Source organism: Sander lucioperca, chromosome 14 (genome assembly GCF_008315115.2).
Source record: "Sander lucioperca isolate FBNREF2018 chromosome 14, SLUC_FBN_1.2, whole genome shotgun sequence".
Taxonomy (NCBI): Eukaryota; Metazoa; Chordata; class Actinopteri; order Perciformes; family Percidae; genus Sander; species Sander lucioperca.
The window spans coordinates 26550138-26560586 of NC_050186.1; positions in this window are offsets into that span (position 1 = coordinate 26550138).

The following is a 10449-nucleotide window of genomic DNA, read 5'->3' on the forward strand; positions in this document are numbered from 1 at the left end:
AGACTAGGGTTGCCAACCCTCAATGATTGACTCCTGGAATTAGTTAAATCCTCCCGGAATAATTCAAATTCAATCCAGTAGATTTTCTATACTTATACATTTCTATACTTGTAAAATTCACTTTTTTATTCAGAAAATAATCTAGTCAAATGTGCTCATTCAGTCAGGCGAGTGACACCTGATGCATCCTCCTGGGCCGCTGCATGCCACTAATGCCACTCTCTGACAACCCGTTGTTGTTAACCTGTGCGGTGCGCCGTGCAAAGTGTGGGAGGCAGCCAGCTAGGTGAAGATAAGGGCGACCTTAGACCAAACGACTTTTCAAGCGACTAATTTCCAATATCGGAATGTAATCACGAGAGTCTTGTTAGAGTTGGGGCACGCTCCTGTCATCTCAATCGTTGAGTCTAAGGTGATCCTAAAACCCATTAACTGAAAGTTTTCAGTTAAGGGGTCCTTGGCTTAAAAAACAAGGAAATCTGCCCACTTACATATTGTGTATTCATGCATGTGCGTATCCTGGTGTCTGAATATATACTAAATATATCCACTTGTGCGTGCGTGCGTGCATGCGTGTGTGTGTCTTAGCTGTGTGTTGAACACAAGCAGAGTGAATTGGAGGCACAGAGCAGTGATGCCGGCCTGCAGGCATACGTGCTGATCAATGCGCTGTGTGCTGAATCATTATATTCTAAGGGAGGGCTTCAGTCCTGCTGTGATACACAATGCAAGCTTTGTTGTGTGTTTTGTAATATTACTGTAGGGCAGATCATCTGCTTAAAATCAGTAGTTAGGATCAATGGAAGTACCCTCACTTTTGGCTCTGTGTCGCCCTTCTCAAAATCCCTTCGTTTGGGGACAACAACAAACTCCGAGCTAGCAAGCCGCAAGCTGAAGAACATTTAAATCGTGCAACAAGGCAGGCCTGCTTGGTTCTTTCGGGGGATTATTGTAAAGATTTGCAAAGAATATGCTTACGGCATTTTCTCTATAATGTTTTGGGAACGTTTGGTGGGGATTGCTATGGACAAAGTTCACACGGCGATACACTGGTAAGAGCAAATGAGGTTTAACCTTTTATCCACCTAATTTAAATAGCTCATCTTACTGTATTGTGTGAACAGTTAACTTAATTTAATATTGTATGTGGCGTTTTCTTTTGCGGGGTGCAAATGTTCCACCAAAACAAGTTCCTTCCTGAGACTATTTTGCAGATCCACCGTCGCTGCGTCCGGAGCGAACAGAACAGAAGACGATTGTGACTGGTTTAAAGAAATGCAAACAACCCGGAGCGTTTCTTTCTCCTATCCCATAATGTGTGTGTGTGGTGTAGCCAGACCTCACTCTACAGTGCAGTACTGTGGAGATAGGTCTGGCAATGTGAGACTACTCACAGTAATCAGTGGCATTAGGTGCTCTAATCCGGAAGTGTGGGAGGAAATGTAAAACTGTTGTAGTAAATTACTATATTAATGTTTGATGTTGTTCTATATGCTTTGAAAGCTTTGCATCAGTCTAGCTCACCCTATGGTAACCTGAACACTGTCACTCTGTCAATAGGCTTGCTATTATCACTATTGCTACATGTACAAACAAACAGCATCCTTTTTTCTCTGCCGATTGTATCGTTCTGCCTTGCAGTTCTAAAACAAGCAAATAGGAGAGCCCCTTGATTTTGTGTGTCAAAGTTCAATCAGATCAATTTACGGGTCAATTCATGACCATTCCGCATAGAAACGAATGGGGAAAGAATTTCAGTCTGACTGTGCCACGAGGAGAAAGGCTTCTCATTGGTCTCTGTAGTAGTAGGAGAGGAGGTCATGTCGCGGTCAGATTTTCCTTTAAGTTACCTTTTTTTCCCAGGGTTCAGTTTTGCTCGTTTCCTCCAATTTTTTGTTAATAAATTACACTTTTTTTCTCTTGCCTACCAACCTGCTTCTTTAACATCCAATTTAAAGCTACCCAGTGCCAAACAATATCTTCTGCCCTTTATATAGACGGTTGCACAAGGAGCTACTAATCATTTCAAGAAAAAAAAATTCAAAAACATAACCGCTACATTGCAAGGGCCAGAGAGAAAGAAAATTGCACGTTGTGTGAGTGAATTAGCTTATCAATGCCATAAAGTTACATTGAGTATGCTCATTTTGTAGTATCAACAATTCCTTCTCTGTAATACAGCCCTTGTTTTAATGTAGTTGCAACCCTAGTTAAGTGAAAGGGACAACTCTGTGCTGAGGCATGGGCCATAAACTGTCATTTTAAAAATCCATGTTGACTGTGTGTTTACATTCATCTCATGGCCTCTCAGAGCACAATGAAACAGTCTCATCTTCATTAGCCGCCCTCTGAGATGCATCAATTATAGCCTATTCATTGTATGATCAATGAACGATGGGAACAGCAGTGTGTCTGACAGCTTAACCTCTGTATGGGCCGCTGCAGAAATATTCTGTGCTGATGGCTCCAACAGAAATTGCCAAATGTAAAATTCAAAAGATAACATTTCAAATGGATAATTCAAAATTATAAAGTGCAAGCGCTAAAATAAAATGTTTTTTTTTCTATTTGAGATTTTAATTTACAGTTACAACTAAATTGCATTCTCAATTATGTTTTAAGGGAAACATTTGTGTGGATAGAGATAGATAGATAGATAGATAGATAGATAGATAGATAGATAGATAGATATATATATATATATATTTTAGGGCTGTCAAAATAACGCGTTAATTTCGATTAATTAATCTAATCTGAATTCTAGCCACCATTGGACTGTAAAATGAAGGAGGGAGACGAGAATGTGCTGCCTGGATCATTAATTGGAACATTTACTTGTAAAAATCTTCTTCCTGCCAACCCTGGCTACCGAGATCTGGTGCCACTGATATGTCTGCGCTCTTCTCTCTGATGCTCTGAAACAGACGGCAACACAAACACCGCTGCACGTGACGCTAGTTAACACTATACTCAACAGCAGCTAACGTTAGCCTACCGCTAGCTAGACAGACAGACTGACAGCTAACCCTAAACGGTGTAAAGTTAGACTGTGTTTTATCCATCGGAAAAACAACACAGACGGTGCGTTCAATGAAACTGGAAAACTACACCCTCGTGGTGCATTTTAAGTTATTGTAAATGTCCTTTTCCCACCTGGTGGTTGTTTTTGTCATTCATTTTTTACTTTCTTAAAAAGCATCGGTTCAGGCACCGTTAATTATGTATATATATATATATATATATATATATATATATATATATATATATATAGTGTGTTAGTTTTGGATGCATCACAAATCCATTTAAAATCAAAGTCCACATTTCTAATCAAGAAAGTAGGCATCTTGTGGGGTTCCCCAGGGCTCAATTCTTGGCCCCATTCTGTTCTCTTTATATATGCTGCCTTTAGGGGCTATTATAGGAAAGCATAAACTGTCATTTCATTGTTACGCAGATGATTTGCAAATCTATTTGCCTATTAAAGCAAATGACAGTGTCGCACTAAACTCCCTGCTTAGTTGCATCACTGATATTAAGCTGTGGCTTTCAGAAAACTTTCTTAATTTGAATGAAGATAAAACGGAGTGTATTATTTTCAGTACTTCAGGCACGCAAAATGGTCCAGCTTTGAGTTTGGGAGCTCTAGCATCCTACACTAGGTCAGCTGTCAAAAATTTGGGGGTTACTTTTGATTGCAGCATGAAATTTGACAAGCAGATCAGTGATGTTGTTAGAATGAGCTTTTTCCAGCTTCGTCTCCTGGCTAAAGTTAAGCCTTTCCTCAACAGGCACGATCTAGAAAAGGCAATTCATGCCTTTATTAGTTCTAGGTTGGATTATTGTAATGCTCTTTACGTTGATCTGAATCAGACCTCCATCTCACGTCTTCAACTTGTGCAAAATGCAGCTGCTCGCTTTTTAACAAACACATCTAGACGTGCACATATCACTCCTGTTCTCTACACCCTTCATTGGCTCCCTGTGCGTTTTAGAATCGATTTTAAGATTTTATTGTTTGCTTTCAAGGCCTTAAATGGTCTGGCCCCGGAGTATTTGTCCGAAATTTTAACTTTGCGGGAGCACAACCGGTCATTGCGGTCTTCAAACCAGCGACTTTTAGAAATGCCAAGGTCTAGATATAAACGGTGGGGTGACCAGGCTTTTGCAGTTGCTGCCCCGAGACTCTGGAACAAGTTACCCCCTGATATCCGCACTATTACAGATGTAGCTCTTTTTAGGTCCAAACTTAAAACGCATCTGTTTAGTCAGGCTTTTAATACGTAGCAGTGGTGTGACGATTTCGTTCTTCTGTTTCTCTGTAACTATTTCTGATTTTACATGTACTTTCTTTATATTGTATGATATGTGTTTTTATTCTTGGTTTCGATGTTAAGCACTTTGGATACCTGCTGGTTGCTGTAAAGTGCTATATAAATAAAGTTTGATTGATTGATTGATGTGGTTGGGGGTAGATAGGTGGATCAAACCAACTCGAGACTTTCACCCAGGAGACCGGTGATGTCCTGTGTGAAACCAAAAGTCAGTGTTGACTTATTTTAATTTACGTACGTAGATTAACTTACGTAACATAGTTATCTTAACCCAAACCATGATATTTTCCTTAACCTAACCAAAAGTATTTAAAGCATTAGTGCGTAACTTTTTTATATTAATGAACGTCCCCGTTACATTCAAGCCATGGCCAACTGAGGTGCTACAAAGCTAATTAAGACTATCAGCTGTGTAAAATATTTCTCAGTACGGCTGAAGAAGATTGTGTCATCCGGCGACTTACGCGCACAGAAACTCAAGTGAAGATAGTTACCTCTTCTGAAGAGTCCATCGTGTTTTTTTAATCCTTCGTGTCCTCCTTGGCTACAAGCAAGTGTGTAACGTAAGGCTTCAACGTAAGGCTTGTATCACGTGGACGCGCCGACAGTTTTGTTGTCATTACTCAGCATTCCTCATGGACAGAAACTACACACTATCGCTTATAATATATAGCCTTAGTATAGTATTTCTGTTGCCTACACCTAACCAAGTAGTTTTGTCTCAATTCACGACGTTACCCACGTGTTTAAAACTGTGACCGTTTCATAACGTGCGCCTATCGCTGGTATGAGGTTGTATTGAAACAAGCGTAATCTGGGAGGAAGTATGTTTCCCTCAACAACAAAAAAACTACAGTAATTACCTCTTGCCGTGAGCTACATATACAATGTAACATACAGGGTTACTCTTTTTTTAATGTCGTGCAGTTGTTTGTTGTCAGTGGCACCAATCCCTCTCGGAAACCTTATGAAAGCTGCAGACACAGCACCCCTGCTTTTCTCTGCTTCTCTTTACAGTCATCAGATTTACCTATCGTATAATCAATAATATAGTGCCTCTCCTAGTTATGCTGTTATAATTCTAGACTGCCGAGGAAGTTCCTTCTTATGACACGCTCTTTTCTTTTGTTTCCTTTTATGCACATCCTGTCTCAGAAGTGCTTGTTACTCACCTAGCTCTGGGAAGTTTACTCCCCAGAGTCCTTATGTTTCTTCTTCGCCCAGAACATCGCCTCGGATTAGGGCGACACCAAGACCTGGGTCTTGGGTGCAGCTGTGGCTATGGACCTGCTACACCCTGCTACGCTCTGCGATTCCCTGCAATGCCCGGCTACGTCCTGCTGCGTCCACCGCGTCCACCCATGCTCTGCTGTGCCACGCTACATCCCGTACCGTCATAACCCCAACCGTCAGACACCGCCCACCAAGAGTCTGGGTCTGCCGAGGTTTCTTCCTAAAAGGGAGTTTTTCCTCGCCACTGTCGCAATAGCCACTGCTAATGCTTGCTCTTGGGGGAACTATTGGAATTGTTGGGGCTTTATAGAGTGTGGTCTAGACCTACTCTATCTGTAAAGTGTCTCGAGATAACTCTTGTTATGATTTGATACTATAAATAAAATTGAAAGAACTTCAGCACATATTATAATTAGAATTTAATATTGTGACACACCTGTGATGTGATAGAAGCACATGCACATGTATTGCCTAAGTCTTGCCTACTGCTTTCGCAACCTTTCAAACTGCCTGACATACTGCGTTTTTACTGAGACCTTCAGCACATGCAAGTGTCTGCCAACAATCGCGTTGCTTTGGCTCTGTAGTATGTGATAATAGGCTGAGAAGATCGCACAGATAAGCCAGTCAAAACAGGGTTTGGCAAGCATCAAAAGAGGCAATTGTAACTAAAATGGGCACGTCCTCATACCTAAACAAAAGAATAAGTGGGATGCCAATGATTCCCATAGGAGTTTTATTTAACGCTGTAATATGGCGGTGCCAGTTTTAATCACGGTTGTATTTAGGTAACACTCGCAGTTTTAAACAAGTTAACATTGTGACATGGAACTAGTTAAGGCAACAAAAGGTACTTAGTTCGAGTTAGGAAAACATCAGAAACTGGCTTAAAATGACTCGTACATACGTCACAGAAGTAGATCCATAAAAGCCAGTTAATTTAAACAAATGACCATTGACTTTTGGGACACAAACCTGTCGGTCTCCTGAGTGAATGTCCTGTGTTTGTTTGTCCCATCCACGATCCTGCCTCCTTACGCGGATGCTTAGTTTCCTTCCCTTCTTGTTTGCTCCTACGATAATTACTACGGCCAAGAGAGGTTGCCGCCTAACTACCAACGTGAATATGGGTTGTTATAAGCTGGTTGCACAATCGATCTATGTGGCCGTTTTCTGGGTGAGGACAGTCTGAAAATCTGAAAACAGGCAGGTATGATGTCCACATTGGCAGCAGGTGTGAAGGTGGATGTGGAGTTCAACTGATTTCCAGCTTTGAACCTCAAAATGAAATCCATTTTAAAAGCATCAATTGAAGGAATATGTATTATGTTTATTGTAACAATACCTTTTTCCTATAAATGTATTGGTGGCATGTGCTGTGCCAATCCAGGAATTTCATCCAGCTGCTCTAATGCTTCTAATACAATCCCTCAGTCACATGGTCTCTACGTTTCATAAAAAGCCCTGCCAAGTCAAGCATGATTTGACTCTGACTCCCAGGGGTTTGGAGGTCAGAGGTACGGTGACTGGACAGCTGGCAGGGGTCACATGCCAAGATCACGCTTGGTATGTCCTGCCTCTGTGGATCAAACATGTAAAAACTGAAACCCCAGCAAGCAGGATCCAGCGTGTTATTGTAGTGTGACTCCCATTAAGTAAGCTCCAGCAGTCACATGCACAGCGAACCACCCGGCATACAGCAGGCTTGCGTTATAGTTTAGTATGAGCCTGAGCACGTTGGATTCACTTTTAGCTGGAGCACGCTCAAACCCTGAACACAATGTCTCGTAGAGATTGAGTAAGAACTGAGAATTTGTTATGAAAATAATTTATCGGACATGAGAAACTGAGAAAAGTGACAGGTTTAAGAGGCTTCGGAGCTTTGGAGTGCAGCCATGAACCACAAATCATACTATACTGATCAGCTGAACCACGTTTAGCTTCATGCTCAAACTGATAATATAATAACAACAAAGAGTTAATTATCAGCCCTGTGGGTTCATGTCCTCACATGCAACCTGCACTACACCAGCCAACAGCATGCCTGTGGGCCTATATATAATCAGTCTCTAGATGTATTTAATAGAAGCCTTTTTTAAAAGGTTAGGCAATATAAAAATAAGACTTGGAACAAACTGCAAATGAACATAGATTATTTACAGTTAGTTTAAAGGTGTTCATTAGATGAGTGTGCTGCATTGGTACCGTTTAGTTGTCAGGTAAGTTGTCTTTAAAGCTGCTATAATCACTATTTTTGTATCAACAATAGATCGAATGATTCTTTGTCAGTGAAAGGGGTCGCTCGTTTTGACAAACCCACAAAAAATTATCACCAGAATGTCGTTTAAGTTAGTTTTTTTTTTAGCTTTTTGTTTTGGTTTTCTGGCCCACAACTTTTTTGTTTTGGTTCAGTCTCTGCACTCTCATCAGCCTTGTTTCCAGATGCAGCAGGCAGCTATTTTGAGTGAAAAGCCACCGACTGTAAGTTACAGCACTAAACAACAAGTTAGCGACTAGCTGGTGACCACAGTGGAGTAATTAGCAGGTAAAAGCATGGATGTATAATAAAACCTGGAAACAGCGTTTGAGGCGGAGCCCCAATCATTACTATGAGAGTTGCTAAGTGGAGTATTAAGCCAAAAAAAGTTAAACTTCCTTGTATAAAATTATGATCAGCGCTGGTTCCGCACTATGAGGCACATAGAGCAGGCGCACTAGAGACCTCCGCCAGCCAAGCGGGCTACTTCCGGTTTAGCACTCTGCTAACTTAAAAGGGGATCAAACTATTTAATCGTGCGTCTCTTCTAGACTTTCCAAATGTTATCAGACCGCATGGAATAAATTCTGAGTGAAACGAGTCATTTTGCAGGGGTTGTGTGATGTTTAAAAAAAAAAAAAGTATCAACTGATTTCAGACGTCTCTTTCGCCATGTAAGGCTATGGGAAAAAGTCTTGTTGGGCCCCATGGCAAACCCGTGAAGTTGTAATTCCACTGGCCGCTTTGTCAAATTGGCTTCAAAGCGCCACAATATGTGCAATATGCAGTCACGAACCTTTACAGGTGTGTAGTTGAGATTAAAATGAAGGCTGAGTTCAAAAATGGGTGTGGTCAGAGTAAGGGGTGCCGGAAGCAGTCTTAATTTGTTTTGAATACAAAATAGATTTATATTGGAGTGACATTTTAATTTCTGGAGCATATACATTTTTAAGGCAACTCTTGTATGGAACCTGGATTTTGGTCCCCAGTTATTGACTTTTCTTTCTCTTCCTAATCCTATTCTTCTTCTTATGCCCTCAGAGTGTTACCCAGAGTAACCTCCTGCCTGCTACTCCTCATGTGTTAAGCAAACCTTTGCTTCTCATTAGGTGGTGTACTGTAGGTGGTTCTCCCTTGCACCGAATCCCCCGTCAGGACCAATAAAAGTCTGTGATGGGAGCCCGGGCCTCACTGACGGGTCACACTGCCTCTCTTCTCACTGCAGGAGGAGGCACAGATGGATTAGGTTAGATTGATGAAACTCTGGAAGTATTGCTGGTATGTGGCAGAAATATCATTGGGCATAACAATGCACCTTTTTCTGTTTGCCATTACCTTAGCAGCCCTGCACTTTATTGCCACTCCACATCTCATCATGACCAGATTTACAGAGAACAGTCCAGTATTTCAGGAAATGCACTTCTACAGTTATTGTGTGGTCAGATATAAAAGCGGGTCTGTTTGTTTCCACTACTAACTGTAACTCAAACCTATCATAAACTCAGGGCTTCTAGCTCCATTTAGGGCAATACTTTCCAATGCTGCACTTAATCTGTGGTGGGGAAGTTAACCTGACCTACATTCTCCTTTTCCTCCTCTCACTAGCACAAACTGGACGAAAGTACACATTATACACCGGAGTCTTGCCTCTATTACGTCAGGATTACAAGGGGCCTAACAATTCAACTGCGAAACTCGCAGATAGAATTTTCGACGCACGTTAACACTCACTTTTGATAGCCCGAGTGACGGTGAATGTAAACTCCCATAAACAACTGCACCTAAACAGACATATCAATACGCAACCACAATGCATAAAAAAAATGTCTTACATGTCAACTAGTAGCCACACTTACTGTACCTGTTGCTACGCTCCCTCCTGCAGCATTGGTCTCCATCTCTGTTGCTTCTGGTAATCCACATTCAGACCCACAGACAGCAGGCTTATTGTTCTGTGTTGGTTAGTTCCATAGATTCGTTATGCATGTATATCTCTTTAATCCTCCTCTTGCTCGTTTTGTTTCTTCCTCTTCCTCATATTCCTCACTGTCCTGTCTTTGGGTGTTCTGGCTCAGATGTGTCACTAACATTCATGCTAGCAGTATTAGCGCTAGTGCTAGCTGAAGCTGCACTTGATTTTAAAAACAAAAAAAATCAGTCAGTTTGCAGTATTTTGCACCGTCAGCCAACAGTGCTCTTATATTTCTCTCTTTTCTCCTTGTGTCTCTTGATGCCTCGATTCATTATTTTATTTTTTGTCAACAGTAGGCTATAGCTTCCAACTTCCAACTTCCAATCTTCAACTTCCAACAACCACACTGGCACGCTCACGCAGATGCGGTCTACTCGATTCTGTCTTGAAATTCCCAGAAGGCATTGCTTCATTTTAACTTTTGCAAACAAATAAAACAAAAACAGGTAGATTTGTTTTATTTCAAACCATGCACGTTTTTGAACATCTGATCTGAATAAGTAATTTCGCTACAAAACAATGCAGACTGATGTAAAAGTTCGTGACTGTAAACTGCAGAGGGCAACCATGAGTGTGTAATGTGGTGTAAATATTGATCAGATTACTATACTGTACGGTGTAAAGGATTTTGTGAAGTTTGGTTATCGCATAATGAA